This window comes from Melospiza melodia, chromosome 4, assembly GCF_035770615.1.
Source record: "Melospiza melodia melodia isolate bMelMel2 chromosome 4, bMelMel2.pri, whole genome shotgun sequence".
In the NCBI taxonomy this organism is placed as follows: Eukaryota; Metazoa; Chordata; class Aves; order Passeriformes; family Passerellidae; genus Melospiza; species Melospiza melodia.
This window is the reverse complement of record NC_086197.1, coordinates 57,754,805-57,771,974: the sequence shown is the minus strand read 5'-3', so window position 1 is coordinate 57,771,974 and position 17,170 is coordinate 57,754,805. Positions and strand designations below refer to the sequence as shown.

Here is a 17,170-nt window from a genome sequence, read left to right as displayed (position 1 = left end):
AGCTGTATAACTGAAATGGAATTAACTACATAAAATAGCTCCAGTAAAGCCCTTATTTCTTTTTCCTCTGTTGTTAAAGCTCAGTTTAAGGTAACCAAGCTTTGTATCCCATTACTCCCCTCATTGAAAGAAGAGTAATGAAGTTCAAGGAAAAAACCTGGAATTACCAATTTTAAAAATGCCATCCTGACTACCCTTTCAACTACTGTATTTCCCTCTTTTTGCTCATTTTTAACATTTGTTTTTACATTTCTTCCTCTTCAGTCATTCCCCTAATTGTATACCTCTGAAAATCTATTTTCCTTCTTCTTCCTGCCCACCTCTTTGGTCTGTGTACATATTGTGAATTTGTTCCCTAGTTTCTACCTATTTTGCATTCTTTATTTATAGCATTTCCAGGGAAAGGGAGCTTGCAGCCATGCATCTCTGCTCCCCCCCAGCCTGCTTCTGCTCAGCTCTGAGGAGGTGATGGCTGGAGGAAGATCCATGTATGCAGCTTTTCCTGTCACGCTGGCTGCGGTGTCCCATGCCTGGATGACAAGTGAGGTGTTTTGCTTCGCTTGAAGCTTTAGGAAACTGAAAGGTTCAAACTGAGACAACAAGCACAGCAAGCCACTGTGGTGCCTGTAGCTCTCATTCGGTCAGGATGGAGGATGCCCATGGAGGTGGCAGGCTGCTGCTGAGGGCCAAGGGGAGAGTGGATCACTTCATTCTGGAGAGCTGGTCCATGGCCAGCTTCTAGCTGGTAGCCTATTCCTGTAACAGATGAGCAGAGGGCTTATTTGCCAGATGTTGATCTGGTGTCCAGTAGAATATTTGCTCCTGAGTGCTTGTGTCTGATTGCTTTCAGCTCTGCCATGGCATTTATGTCTAAGCCATGTGTTTTGGTTGAGAAGACCAAGTAGTATTCACTGTAAAGGGCAAAAAAACTCTTGGACAGAATTCCTAAATGTACTGACATACTTTCTGTTGAATCCTGATTACCCTGCTGGAGCCCCCTTAATCCTGAGTTTTATCTTGCAAGTCAGGACTTTGTTTAAACTCTGTTGGAATCAATGGAAAGACTCACTTGCAGTGCAGCATGAGGCAATTGAACCTATGATAAACAAAATTTCTATTTAAATATACCACTGCTCTCTCTGTCTGTGCTTCCTTTTGTCCATTGTTTCCTACCTCATTTTTCCCTTCTGTCCTGGAAATAAAGCTGCAGTAATCTGAAATGGGTATTTGACTATCTGTTGTGTGCATAGACAAAAACCCCCGAGGTGTATGTCAGACATCACTCTGGAGTTACAGAAGTAATTGCTGCTTTTCAAATGACAAGTTCTCAAAGCCCAGTAATCTTCTCCACATCAGGACTAAAACTTACAAATACACCTCGTGCAGAAATACCTACATAGTTCTTTCTTATTCTTCTAAGTGCTTCCCCTGGGTGCCTCTTTCTCCCTTGCCAAAAATACTGTCATTCATATCCTTGAAGCACTTCAGTTTTTAAGATGAAAATATTGAAGAGTGAAAATAAATTATTGGAGATTAATTTTGTGGGAGAAGGGAGAGTGTTTGTGCAGGTCTATGCATAAAGATAAGAACATGCTGTACCTCAGGCTTGCTGAAAACAGGCTTTTATTATTATTTTTTCCCTTAGGCAGATATTACGTTATGCCATTCTGTGTATAGTAGGCGAGGGAGAAAGAAACAGAAAGGTGGAGCCATTATTCAACTATTCTGCATGATCACAAGGGTAGTGTTTATCAAGTCAAACCAGAAATCAGATGTCTCTAGGTGATCTTCAAGTTAGCAGGTTAAACAAAGTATTATCTCTTGTTATCGGTACAGCTGGTTATTGAGAACCTGTATTAGTAAACATCCAATGTTGCATTAAAATAAAAGGCATCTTTGGCAGAAATTATAAGCAATGAAGCTGTAACAGTAAAAAACTGTAGCTGTATATTTTACTGGTTTGAGTTATATAATAGTCTTGAACTGAGACTGCAAGAGGGTGAGGATGAGATTAAATGAGTCATTGTTAAAAATAGGATGTGGGATTGAATTAAATGTTGAATGTGCTGGGCAGCTGAATTGAGGATGAAATTTGCAGTGAGAAATAGACAGTGTCTGTATCATATAAATGTTGATTACTATATAAACACATGGTGACTAGGGACAAGAAAGGGACTGCAGAGGCAAGAAAGGCATCTGACTGGTCCAGTGGTAGGTGTTTCCTCCCAGGCAGGGGAGATGAGGCACAAGGCTTTTTAGTCTTTCTTTATGTTGAATACCATGAGTAACAAGTGGGGAACTGACTGTAAAAGCCAACTGGAAATAGCGAAAGTAAAATTCAGCTATTTTGGTGTATACAGAAAATCATGAGCTCAGCTTGGTTTTATGGCTGGTTAGAATGGGGTTTCTCTCATGGCTAAGGGATGCAGTAGTTCAGTTCACGAGGTGAAGGAAGAAGTGGTCACTTTTAATGATAAAGGCGGCAGAAATTATGATCTCTGGCTATTACTGGGAGCACAATGTTTTGGCCAGTAGACTAGAAGGCCTCTAGCCTGATCCAGCACACCAAGTTTTAACTTATATTCCTACAGAGTTTAAAGGTGTTGAGCTGGAGCAGTGGTTCACCTGCTTGTCACTGTCACCCATATGGCTTAAAAAAATTCCCTGATGAACATTTTTGTCAGAGTAGAGTAGCTACTAGTAACTGTGTTGGATGAGCAAGCTTTAGATAAAAAGAATGATGCATTATGCTGATACTGTGTGGGCATCTAAGTCCTCAGTTTGGTTTAGATACTGTAGAGGAAAAAATCACATTTCTCTAAGCTTATTTTCTATCCTAATTTCGGGAATGGGTGACATTAAAAAGCAAGTTTTTTCAAAAATTAAACAAACCAGCAGACGATGTGCTGGTCACCGTGGAAACCAGGCTTTTGATGAAGAGGTTGTATATCTGGTAATACTTTGTACTGAGTTCTGATTACAACAAAAATCTACATTTCTTTAAAATTCTTTCACATCCTTTTCTGCTCTACAGTTTACTTTTTAGAAGATAGAAAAGAAGCTGTAAAATAAGATATTTACTTTCAAAGTACAGAAAAGTTCTTATTTCAGCAAAATAGGAATCCATTTTGCTGAAACAAGGTTTTTCTGTGAGGCTAGAACATGCAAATGGAAGTGATGGCAAAGGAATTCAACAACTCTTTGGACGTGCATCAAGCTTAAAGGCCAATTGCTTCAAAGTATATGTCCAAAACTCTTTGAATAAGGTAGTACCTAAAATTGGACATGTGCAGAAATAACGCCCCTGAATTAATAAACATCCAGTCTCATGATCTCAGTGAAGTTATTCATGCACACTGTGGGCTTAGTTCAGAAACGCTATCTTGTATAACTTAGCAACCCTGAATTTTGTGCTTAAAAGTTTTAATAAAATATTATTGATTTTTTTCATTTGAGCTCTGATATATGAATCAGGCAGTGCATATCTGAAAGCTTAAACAGAAGAACCTGTAATGACTGAATAAAAATGGTTTTACACAAAAATCTTGGGATTGACTGATGTAAGCTTCAGTAAAACAGCTTCTGAGACAATTCAGAATAACATCATGTAAGGTCATCTTTGTAGGAGTGGGAATTTCTCATTTAATGGGCTTATGTATATAGGAGAGCTGATCCAGGACTGAGGTAGCTTCAGTGCATCTTTTCAGATACAGTTATTATATTGTCCTAAGACTCACAAGCAAGTGGTGTTCTTGCATCATGAACATGCTGTTCATTCTTATTTTGAGCAACTTAGCTGAATACTAAAATAACAGCAAAACCCACTGTGAAAAAAAATTAAAATTTTATACACATTAATGTGACTGATAATATATTTTTCTTTAAATAAGCAATTTTTATGGTAAACTGTAGTTCCTTTACCAAAGTTTATTTAATTTATATTGTAACTATTTATACTATAGTTTTAATACTATGCTTTACTACTTTTAATTTAATAGGATGTTTTTTAGTGTATTATTTCCTGGTCAGGTAATAATATTTCAGATCAGAACTGCATCTACATTCACTATATCTTGTGGACTTTCAAAGTCTCATCATCCTTCTTTAGCTGTGGAAAGTACTCCAAGATTTGCCACATTACTCTTTTGAAGTTGCCAGGGTCTGTTGAGGTTCTGTAGAATATCTTGCCCCTATGACAAGAGTAATCTATCTCAAGAGTAATCAGACACATTTTTACCTTTATTGATAGAACCTCTTCTTAGTGGAAGACTATAGAACCTTGTTTCCCAATTCTTCAAAATACAGCATATACAGAGGAGAGTTTGGCTCAGAGAAAAAAAGCCTCATTTTTTCTTTCAGGCATACTGTTTAAAATTTTCTTTGGCATCTGAGGAGACTTGACTTAGATTTGAAGGTCTTAGTAGAAGTGTTTTTTTCTTAGTATTGTTTTACATTGATTTAGAATTTGAAGCAACCTAGCAAAGCAAAACACTTCAAGCATGTCAGTGTCTAGAAATTGTTTGCATACATGATTAGTTGCAGTTTTGCTATTTTGATATTTCATTTAAAAATATGATTATTCTTGTTTCAACATTTACATGGCAAGTAAATATTTGACTCTGCAGATCCTGTGCGTGGCTGTCTTTCAAAACTGAAAAAGTCCCTCTAGCTCCATATGCAGTAGTTTGTTTTTCAAAAGTATTTGTTTTGTTGCATGAAAGACACTGATTTTTGTGTTAAATTCACACATTTCTTTCAATCTGTTTCTTGCTTATACAAGGCAAAAAAGCTCCTGCTTAATAAATCTAGGATTTTCTATGGTGGTGACAAATATATTAATTTAATAAGCTGGGCTAATTTTCTATATTAATATATCTTTATGCAGAGCGCTTCTGGAAAAAGTAAATCAGTGTAATGTGTAGTTAATCAGTGTAAATGTGTTAGTAAACCACTCTGAAAATACTAATATCTGATTATTCACATTTACATTACTTTAAGTTATTTAAATAGTTGGTTTTACTTTTGTAACTGAATTAAAACATAGGTGTATTTTTAAGGTCTAGACCTTCCAGTCAGTCCTCTGTAAAGAGCTTTCATTTTCCAAGAAGAATAAGCTAATTAACCATAAATACTGCTGGGACCATGATGGATGACCTTACAAAATATTTAAGCTAATGTGTACTTTTTAGCATGCAAGCAATCTTTTTACTTTAGTGGTTCTTTCCTGAGCTTTTGGTTCGACATTCAAGTGTTTTGACCAGTTAAGTCTCGAATGCTCAGGGTGGTTGATGCCACTCCAGTGACAGGATTTGGCTGTCTTTGCAGATGACCTCAGAGTGCACCTTTGCTTGTTGTAAGGAAACTTGCCACTTGGAGTCTTCTGGGAGGTTTTTTTTATAAAAATTTCTTTGGCAGCTGAAGTAATGAATTAATTTAGTCTGCATTGAAATAGAAACAAAGTCCTTTTACAAATTCCATAACTTTTTGCCAAGAGGTTGGACTTAACAGTCTCATGAATTTATTCTTGAGAAACGTTGACATTCTGCAATGTTGCTGCAGAAACACGTGTGCTTGAAAATCTTCAAGTCTTCTGATAAATGACATCCCCTCTGAAGCTTCAGAAGGTTTTTCCCTCTTCATTTTGTTTTATAACAATTTTCAGCTGAGCAGCTCTGTGGTTGACTCCACTGTGTGTGAAGGTAGGTGTGCTGAGGAAGTTAGTTTCTACTATGAATACTAATTTCTCTGAATTGGGAGTCAAAGGGACAGCTGGAAGACTTCTTTTACAGGCCAGATCTGTCTCCTATATATTTTTTACTGCAATGTGGTTGATCCCAGTGGAGAGCTGAAGGCAGACTGAAAATGGAAAGATTTGTAAGGTAAGCATGCAATGAATATTCCAGATGGTTTGTTATTTATCAAAAAGTGAGATGGTCCTGAGGGGACTGAAAATACCTCAAGAGTTACCTAAGCTTGGAGAAATGTATTAGAGAGCATGATGGCACCCTGTGATCAGAGGGCCTGGAGGGCCAAGAGGGACCTCAATCCTGCACTTTGATATTCTAGAATCTGGGGAGAAACATTGGGAAATGGCAGCAGCTCTACTGTTAAGGAAAAATAAGCCAGGAGTGGTTTTACTGCTTGTTAAAAAGCAGATGAGAACAACAACAGAAGGTCAGGAAGCTGCCAATAAATGTGGTTATGGGAGCTGGGAGGCAGGAGGAAAGTGGTTGATCCAGCAGCCCCTGGAATGCCCACAGGGCTCAGCTCTGGGGGAATGCAGCTGTCCTATTTCTTTCCCCCTACAGCAAAAAAGGTGCTTCAGGAGTTTCAAGTGATAGCTCAGGGAAGGTTCTGTCATCTTATAAAATAGGGTTTGGTTCTTTTGTTCTCCTCTGCAACTTTGTCATCAGAAACCAGCTTTTGGCTCTGACAGAATAAAATTGTACTGCTTTCACCTTTTCAATCTTGTTATTAAAAATGAATCCCAAAGAAGCTGGCAATCTTAATGTACATTACTCTTCCAATTACAGCCAGTATGTATGGGCAGGCACTTGGGAGGTATAAAGGACACCTTCTGCCAAACTACAAGGACAGTTTAAGGACTGAGATCATGAGAAGCCAAGTTACAGGGAGAAATCTTCCTGTCTGGCAGAGATTAGTGTGTCCTCACACGGCACAGAGGTTGTGGAAAACCAGCTCAATCCTTTCTTGGGTGCCTCATGTCATGTTTGAAAAGGGTGGTGTGGAAGCTGTAATTGCTTTGCTTCCATGCTGGTCTGATTTTTGCACTGAGGATTCCCTGGTGCTCTTCTGGCCCAGCCACTGGGATCTCATCAGTGGGATTTGTGGTTTGCAGCCCCTCTCCCTTTGGGAATGTGCTGCTGCCTAAGCAGAGGCAGAGCCACCATGGGGGCAGGCATGGCAGGAGGGACTGTGCGCTCTTTGAGGTGACCTGAGCTGGCCCTGCTGTGATGAAAGCTGCAGGCTGACCCATGCCAGTGTCCTTCAGCTCACTCCCCACCTGCCCAGACAGAATTCTGCCCACAGTTTGCTGCAGGCACATGCAGGGGGCAGAAAGCTCAGCTCAGCCAAAGAGCAGAGCATGGACCCTGGGCTGTGCCCGTGGTGCTCGTGGGTTGGTCTCCCAGTCACCTCCCTCACCAACCTGACTTGCTGGTGGCAGGTTGTTCTGTCATTGCTTTGCTCAGATCCCTGCTGGGACAAGAAAACGGAGGTGTTTCATCTAGTCAGGAATTTGTCACCCGACCAGGCTCTCTGAAGGGAAACCAAGGGTAAATAGGAAGAGCAAACCAAGGGTAAACAGGGGAGCAAAACCCATCTCACTTTCTGGCAGTCCATGCTTTAGTGGCAGCAACCAGGACAGCCTGATCCCCACATTGTCCTGGGTTCATATGAAATCATAAGTGTAAGTTGTTTTTCTGACTTTAAGTGTACACTGAGTTTAATTCCCTGTAAAGTTAACAATTTTTTTCTGAGTGTATGGCTACGAGACTAATGGTTCTGCTGCATTATGGAAATTCAACAAAATCTTCCTTTTCAAGCTCCAGGCAACAAAGTGACATAAATGTGAGGAAGGAAGGAAGGAGAAAGGAGAGAAAAAAAGAGCTTTATAGCAAAAGTTGATATTAATCATTTGTTTGCTTTATTTTCTGCATATCATAGATTATTTGAACGAATTGATCAGTCTCATTTGGTGTTCCATATGCATAGGTGAAAAATGATCTCTTTTCTGGCTTGTCATTACCTCTTGTTCTACAGCTACTTGTGGTGATCATATTTTCTTAAGTCACTTTCTTCCTGATCTTTGTTTAGTGTGGAAATGGCGATTAACCTGAATAACCAAACCATTACTTCTTTCAGGGCTACAATAGCACTCAAATCCCAGCTCTTTTATATAAACATGAGGGGGAAACAAAGCAACATTTGAAAATTGCTGTTCTGAATCTGTGGCTCTAGGAAGCGTGGAGCAGGTCAAAAAGTCAATATGGAGAATTTTTTTATTTTAAGCAACCTTTCTCAGGCGATGACAGGAAAAGAGAACCAGAGCATGGCTGCACACAAAACCTACTCCTGCTTTCAGGAATGTCTTCAAATAATAATATTTGAAATAAAATATATGTAAACTATTAATATTATTATTTGTAATTGAATAATATTTATTCTATATAATTATATATTATTATGTAATAATACTTGTAAAAAATTATAATATAATAATATAATTATATAATATATCTATTATATATAATATATCTATATTACATATAGATATATAATATTATATATATTATATATAATATATAATATATATTATATATATTATATATCTATATAATAGATATATATAGTTATATATCTATTATAGATATATATCTATAGATAATAGAAATATTATATATTGTATCTATAATATATCTAATATAATATAATTATATTAGATAGTTATATTATTATATATTATCTAAATATATATAATTAATTGTTATTATTATATTTAATAAAGTTTAATATTATAGTAATATTTAATTTGAAAAAAAACATAATAATAAATGGAAGTTAATATTTCCATGTGTGCACTGATCATTCATCATTCTTTGGTAGTACTGGAGAGGCTGAGAGTGTGCCACAATAAGCAGGTAGTGTTTGATTGGTTCGTATTTCTAGCCTCTCTTCCTAATTACCTCTTGTACTTTGCACAGGACATTTCCCCCACAGCGTGCATGGGGAGCTGCAGATGGAGTGTTGTGATGTATCATTAGTGCCAGCTGGACACTGCTGCTTGCATGACGCTTTAACAGCAGAGTAATCAGCACCTAGTTCAGCAATCTTTCCATCCAGTCGTACTTCCATGTCATAGCAGCAGTTATCAAATCTCTAAGCAACACAACAGCTTTTTCCACCAGAGATTTTCAAGTTCTTCAATCTTCTTTCCTTGCATATGATTTATGGGGGTGTCAGGTAACTCTTGCTTAAGACCTAAAGCAACTTTAGTTCAGATATCAATATAGATTCATTGTGGGCCCTTACAGGAACAGCTTTTTTGGCTTACATGTGGATTTTCCTCATGAATCTTTCTGTTGAACTGTGTAGGACTTGGTGAGTTTTGTCTTCCAGGGCTGGCACATCAATGTGTAGGTGTCTTCCATTTTGCCAGCAAGAACTGCTTCCTTTTCTTCACTACAAAGGAGAAAGCGCTCCTGAGTAGGTGAAATATTTTTAAATTAAATATAACAGCAGTTACCCTGAAAATAATAATAAAAAAGTAATTTATAATTGCTCCACTAGAAGGGATTTGGATGAGTGTGTGTGTACGCAGAGGAGGAATGGGAACTAAAACAATGTATACAGATCAAATCTAGTGAACGGTCTTATTCAAGCAGAACTGTTGCAATATCAGTGCCTTTTTGCTTCTCATACTTTCAGACTGGGGTGTTCCACTTGTGAAACTTTTTGGGAAACTTCCATTTCCCAAACTTCTAGTATTTTTTTGTTCTTTTTTCACCCTAGATTAAAATTTAGACACGTTACTGCTGTCTCAAAACTTGCTAGACTAGTCCTGTGGTTATGTGTTGGAGCTATTGCACTGCACCTTTGGCTTCTAGGTGAACTGAGGTTACTGATTTCCCACTGAGCTTCCATTATAAGTGTTGAAGTTAGATGGCAGAGCACAGTGCTACACCACAGAGACAACACTAGTCTCTCATACAAAAACATACTTTGAAATGTTGAAAAACAATTTTGAAATTAATTTTTTCAATTTTTTTTCACATTAAAAAAAAAGAAATGCATCTAAATTGACAGGGAAGGGAGGAAATAAATACAAGTGTTTCATAAGGCAAGAACTAAGTAAAGCATTTCTGTCTGCTTCAGTCAAAATAGCTCACACTGTCCCATAAAGTTTCTTCACTTAACTAAGCCAGAAGAATCTGTAAAAATATTGCAGAAAACCTTTGTCCTCTTGTTCTCGCTATAACTCACTCCTCGGTTTACCTGGCAAGCCGAAGAAACTGGTCTGCTGACTTTTTTCAGCTCTTTCTACACTGGAGAATCGACAGCAGTCTAAAAATATTGTGTGTTTTAGTTCACAGATTTATGTACCACCATAGGATACAGGGATAATAATCAGTAAATACACACAAAATACTGAGTTAGACACAAACAGATACTAATTTCATTGCATTTTGTTGATTGCATTAGGTCCTAAGTGCCGTGTGGTGAGATTTATTTCTTGGGGGGAGCCCAGTTCTTTAGAGCTCCTTTTATAAGGCATTTTACTTGGGGATACAAGCTGTTATTAAAAGGTTGTTTTGAATTACTGTTGTCTGTGCCTGGCAGTATTTATGAACGTGTCCTGAAGAGATGCATTTACATGTATAGTTTCAGTTATATGCACTACTTAACGATTTCTATTTTCATTTCTCTTGCTTTTGGTATTGTAGAGATCCAACACAATTATTAATTGTTACATTTTTAGAATTTCGTTTTCCTACATTAAAAATCCATGAAAACCTGGAAAACCCAAATAAATAATCAATTTTTTTGGTTATTTTATTTTTGTTTCATACCTAAAATTTTAATGTTTGGATGCCTGAAAATGGTCTGTGCTTCTGAATGAGCTGAAATACTGAACCACTTAATTAGATAGTAAGTTGACTTAAAAGATAACTTCACTTTCTGCAAGAGCACTTAATAATCCCATTAGTATTTCTAAGATGCACTTAAAATATTTCTATAGAAGAAAAACTCCTTTAAACTTCAATAGAGGAGACTAAGATATGGGGAGCTCAACCCAGCCTTGGTAGGTGTGGTGGTATTAAAAGGTCAGCATCACATGGAGTCACTTTGAGAGTCTGATCAGCCAACTTTTGAAACTTCTCAGTGTGAGATCTTTTATATAGGTCCTTGCTGAGAAAAAGAACCCAGTATAAAAATCTCTTCTTTTCTTGGCTCTGCCTGAAACACCTGTTTAAGGAATTCAGGCTCTTTGATCATGATGTGCATATGTGTGTATATATTCACCAGTGGATATTATTATTATTTAGTGGTTATCACTAACAGTTTTGCTGCTGTTTGTTTCTATTTGAGAGATTTGCTTGAGTGATTGTTCTTGAAGTTTGGTGGGGTGTTTTAGAGTTGCAGAGTAATTTAGGTTAGAAGGTATCTTGAAAAGATCTTGTCAAGTTCCTATATCAGGAACAGCTTAGATCAGTTCAGATTTTTATTGTTTCAAAAGAGATTCATTCCTACGTGTTAATAAAGGTACGGTAAACTTCAAATGAGAAGTTAAAAAAACACTTTGTCTCTTCAGAGAGATCATGCATTTTTAATTATTATGTTTTATTTAAATAATTATTTACTTAAACCTCTAAAAGGTCAGCAGTGAACATGCCAAGTGTTTAACAGTCTCTACTATTGTAAGCTCTCAAATGTTTGTCACATGTGCTTGCATCATGTCAGGGTGTCTGACCCTAAAGGCCCTTCAAATCTCAGTGGCCTATTCATGACATCTAATGCTTTCCCCCATATCCCTGTGCGGCGTTCTTAATGTTTTGTTTGCAGATCCTCTCACCATCTAGTTTGCAAATTGTGCTAGAAGTAGGTCTGGATGCAGTTATGAAACAGAATCACTGCACCTGGATACAGGGCAAAAATTAGCAGGGGATGCTCTGTTGGGGCTACTCTGATCATTTCTCCATGCTGGGTCCTTCCTCCCTGCTGTAGCACTAACTTCAGGTCATGTTTTACCTCCAAGTAGTTGAAGGATTAATATATGGTCACCTGCAATTTGACTAAAGGTCTGACACAGCTTTAAGACACCTGCTTTAAGAGAGGGCTGGAAAGCCCTTTTAAGTGTCTGGGTGCCTGTCTGCTCCTGCAAGGTGCCCCCCTGCTCTCTAGATGTCAGCTTTCCCTTTATTCCTCTCAGGACCTGAGCATTGCAGCCTCTCCATCCTGTGTGACCTGATGTAACCTGCCTGTCTCCCCGCAGGTTAGAGAAGTCCTACCAGCTCCTCTCCAGTCTACACTCTGAAAGGGATCTCTGTGATCCATATGTGAAGAAAAAAAATATATATATATTCTTCACATATATATACACACACACACATATATATAAAACTTATTTTCCTTGCTTTGTTAAAAGCTCGTTATTTCTAAATCTTCACCAACTTTTTTACCTCACCATCTTCTACTGCTGGTAGTTCAGTGCCTAAAATCATTCATAATGGTAGTTTTCTTTGGGCTATCATAAAACTTGTTTTGCTGTTATGAATTTCATTTACTTAGTTAAGGGAATAGCTAGAAATAAATGGAATATTCTGTACCAATAAATTGCAATCTGTTAAGAGTACTTTAATTGCTTCATATGTTAGGACACTTGTTTCTTGTTAGAGTACATGGTATAAAATATAGTTAATATGGAGTTATGTAGAGGTAGCATAACTGAATTTTTTTTAAGTTATTTTAAAATAATATTTAATCATTGACTATTTAATATTTTCCCCCTTTTTGAAGAATAACTTTAAATCAAAACTACCATTTCTTGGTCTATGTATTTTAACATCTTAAACCTACAAGCTTGGGCTTCAGGCAGCAATTGATTTGTTAGAGCCCTCTTGAAGTTGCTTTAACAAAACCTGTTCTTTATGCTTTAAGAAATATTACATGTCTATAATTTTCTTACTTGATTTATGGAAAGTCTTATTTTGAGGTCCTGAGTTGGAGACAAATGATGTTGTAGATATTGGAACTGGTAATGGTATTCTTGGTATGAGTTGTGTCCCTCAGCTACCTCTATCTGGTATTGATTTTACTGTCCCTTTAGGAAGGAGAAGAGAAGGTGGGGAGAACATTCTCACTGTCTCTTCGTTCCAAAATTGTAGAATTTTGAGGTGTTTTGATGTGGATCTTTTTGGGTTTTTGGTTGTTTTTTTTTGACAAATGTGGGTACATAAGCCACTTGTGGGTACATGGATAACCACAATGAAGCTATTTCTCTCATATAAAACATCCAGGAAAATTCTCCATAAGTGAGACAATCCCTAAATAGCATCTGGCTACTATTCCCTAGATAAATTCCTTTTAGATAAATTCTCTGGAATGCGGACAGGGCCATTACTGATTTTTCAGCTAAGGGATGGCTAAGAGACATAGATTTGGGGGAGTTTCTTGAGGTTTTGGATGTTTCTTATGAACAGCTTTTCTGCTAGGGGGTTTGGCTTTATCATTGAAAAGCTGGTTTGTTGTTTGCTTTTTTAAATTGTTGCAGCAAAGATCTTTGAAGCTCTCTTACCAGAATGAAGATGCCTCAGTGAGCAGCAGCCATTTCTCTCCACACAGTCTTGTCAGCTCTGTACTGCTTCCCACCTGCATTAGATTGAAACTTGCACTGCAGAAATTGAAGTCCCTCTAAATGATTACTTATTCGCTTTTCCTCTATCTCTATTTTTAGTACTTCAGAAATAGCTGTATGGATTTTTTTTATTTTTTATTAATGGTCATTTTGATTTTGCTGAATTAACATCTTCTGCTAGAAGTCCATCATACCTTTTAGCTTCCTTTCCATATGCATGTGTTGTTCAGAACCTCCCTCATGCAATTTCAAGTGATGTAGCAGCAACATAAACAAAAGCTTTGGACCACTCACTTTTCTTGAAAAAGAGATTGATAAAATTTCTACTTGAATTGACATTGATAATTCCTGTTTCATGGCTAAGAGATTTGAAAAAAGAAGTTTTTTATAATTATGAAATTTTTGTTTGTCTGGAAGTCATTTAAGAGCATTTTATGTTTTCCAAGGAAATGACATTTTGAAGAATGAATTCTTTAAAATAAAATATTAATTTCATAACTGTAAGATAAAAAGGATAAAATACAAAAAAATGCTGTATTGACAGCTATCAATATTAATGAATGATTAATTCAGTAGAAAATAAATAAGATTTCGCTTATAACTGGAAGTAACAGTATGTCAGGAATTTATTTTTTTACTCAAAATGTGTTGGTCTGTTAGAGGTCTGATGTAGAAAAGCAGAATTTTCTATGACAATGTTAAAAGCAGATATATTCAGTAAATACTTCTGTTCTGTATTTAAAGGGAAAAATGATATCATAACCTGAAATACTTCATTCCAATACTCAGTATTGGTGCATTTCTAATTAGAAACCACCAATTATTTTAGAATAAGTAGAAAGATAACTTGTTTTATAGTACTTTAAAAGAATTGTTTAAATTCCTAATTGAGCTAAAAAAAAAAAAAAAAGATCCTGAAAAATTGCAAAGCAGCCATGTGACAGAGGAAAAGATCAGAAAACATCTACATTTACCAATATGACAACTAAGCAGGGATTTTTGCCAATTCTCAATAGATCAATATAGAGGTTAAAAGGCTGATAACTGAAAGCACTTCAATTTAATGCTTAATAAAAATAGAAAAAACGTAAAGTTGAAGGATATTCAAGTTGAGAAGTACCAAGAGCTAATTTTCTGAAGTCACTTTCAGGCAGGATAAAGTTAGGAGAAAGTTGTTGCTCTCATCACCCTCCTCAACACCAGGCATAACATCTGGGCTTGGGAACACTCACAAGTGTCAAGCAGTAATCTTTCTGTTAGCATTGCAGTCTGTTTTGAAAGCTTATTGCAGAGTTTAAATGTATTTTCTTCTGCTGCTTCCTTCTTTTCTCATGTTTGCACCTATATTGGCTATATTTTTCATTTTGGTTACCTATGTATGTGTTATCATCTGTATATATCTTAGTGCACTACTTGGAAATGGTAATTACCCTCCTTTGTCATTTGCTCTTTTTATCTGCCTTCACCTGTGCCTACTTCCTCTAGAGCAGATCTCATGTTTTTTGGGCAAATTATTCTGAAACGGAAGTAATAAATATCATGCATGTCCTGTTGACAGTATGAAACCAGCTAATTAAAACCTAAATAAAATGTAAGAAAGTAATGGGCCTTCCAATGTCCTGTCATTGGAGGGGACAATATTTTATTAAAAACCTAAAACCAAGCCAAAACAAAAGAGAAAAACAAAAAAACATACAGAAAAGTGATATCTTCTGACCAAACTGGGATGACAGCCTAGTGTTCTGCTGTTGTTGCTACTGAAATTTGTATGGTCTTGCACTATTTATACATTCTAACATTTTGGAACAGATTCGTTGTATTAAATTGGCCTTTAGATTTTTAGTCTGTGCTTCAAGATGTAGAAGCCATGATTTACTATTTTTATTTTAAATGTTGTTGTTGTTGTTAGGCCTTCTCTCTTTCCCTGATAGGTTTATGTTGTTACCTGGTGTGATCTGAGTACCTGATACTGATCAAGTAATATGGGAACCACTGCTGGGAATGCTTTGATGTCTGTTTTCCCCATGCTCCCCCCTTGCACGACATGGCCTTTTCATCTTTTGAAATGTGAATATCAGATGTATGATATTCATGATTACTTTGTGATACAGCAAAAATTCAGGACTGACTGTTCTAAAAATGTTTTGGAAAGGTAAGCATCTGACTTTTTCTACTGGCAGAGTGTCAACTTTAAGTAAACACAAATTTCCATGCTGTATTTATGTTTCCTCCACTATGGACTGCATTGTGAGCAGGATCAGATTAATTTCTCCCTCCGCTGTCAAATGCAGCCGCTTGTAACTTAGAATCAGGAACATCCCTTGTAAATTACAGCGCTTAGCAATTTTAAATCTGACTGCACCACTTGACTGTTGACTTGGTTCAATGGTTTAAACACCATAGGAATAATTCTCTCCAGATCCTGGATATAGTTATTGAAAATTAAGTAGAGGTCTGGGGCTTTTTAAAATCTTTTTTTGGTGTCAAATAGTATGGTAGAAAGCAGCAAAACACTTAATCTGGTTGTCATCTTGGCAGGTGCGGGGAGAGGAACTTTGCTCGTGTATTTTCTGTGGGTTTGATGCTCGTGTATTTTCTGGGGTCTGTGATGTCATGTCAAAACCAGCACTAGCTCTAACAGGGCCATTCACAACAATGGGACAACGCTGTAAAATTTCATACAGGCTTCTTTTTTCTTCAAAAAGATACCTCTGAAGAGGAAGCAACATTAATGTATGTTTTACATAGGGAAGGTACCGGCTAATAAAATTACAAGGTAAATGACGCCGACATCCAGACCTCCAAACTTTTCTTGCCCCTGTAGGAGTGCAGGGAGGCAGCAAGCACAGCGAGCCTGCCAGGGCGCAGCCGGAGGAGCCTGTGCCTGTCAGGGCGCTGCTGCCGGAGGAGCAGGCTCGGAGCCCGGAGAGGAGCAGGCACGGAGCCCGGAGGTGCTTGGTTTGCCCGGGGGTGGGTGCAGGAGCCCCGGGGGTGCCGGGCACGGCCGGACCGTGCCGGGAGCTGTGGCGTCGGGCTGCCCTGCCGCGGACAGCTGTCACGCTGCCACCCCTCGGGTCCTCTGATTGGGTGCTCCCGGAGACTGATTGCAAATGCTGATGCCGCTTCTGTGGTCCTTTCCACTCGGAGGAGAAATCTCTTATCCCCACCCCCAAGCCCACCTCTAGGATGTAAGTAATGGTGAGGAGATGAGGATGAAAACAGAGCGCTGTGAGTGACTGGAAATCCAGCAGCCCGGTTTAGCTGCAGTGTTATGTAGGAGTCGTTTCCAGACTTCTTACCTTTGGTTTTTCGGCACAAACTGCTTGCAGGTTTTCGAAGGCTGTGAAAGGACTTACCGTTTGTGTGTTTGTGCTTTCTGTGCATCAGCACAGTACCTTGCTTTTCCCCTGGACAGCTGTGTTCAGAGCTTCACGTGGGAATCTTTCTACTGAAGAGAGATTAAAAAGGATCCTTAATCTGATTCTCTTTGGATCTTTCTATTTTTATGGTAAGTGCCAGCATATATTGGCTGAGCGTAGCTTCTTTGCTGCAGTGCTCGTGCTCTCTCCCTCTCTCCCTCTCCCTCCCCCTTCCCCATCTGTTTTTCTCCCCCGGCAGTCTTAGATAAGTCTCGTGACCTTCACTTAATATCTAGTCATAATTTTCAGCATCTCCGTAGCTGATGCTGGCTAAGTAAAATGCAAGTTTTCCCTTTATTTTGTTCTTTCCCTGCTCTGACCCGCAGCTCTGAAGTATTGACTGCAAGCTGAGTGCTGCCTCTTTGTCCTTGAAACG

General features: G+C 37.9%; 1 protein-coding gene across 8 annotated transcripts in view; it reads left to right on the top strand.

Moving 5' to 3' along the window:
- The first annotated feature begins 16,483 nt into the window (after positions 1 to 16,483).
- The window catches only part of ANO4 (anoctamin 4), a 176,518-nt gene continuing 175,831 nt past the window's right edge, over positions 16,484 to 17,170 (top strand). For 4 of the 8 annotated variants that reach the window (XR_010027577.1, XM_063154799.1, XM_063154796.1 and 1 more), the window contains exon 1: positions 16,485 to 16,883. The gene's annotated coding sequence lies outside the window, so the exon portion shown is untranslated. Of the gene's footprint in view, positions 16,884 to 17,170 lie in introns of all 8 variants that reach the window. The other 4 variants (XM_063154798.1, XM_063154800.1, XM_063154797.1 and 1 more) reach the window with 2 other exon arrangements.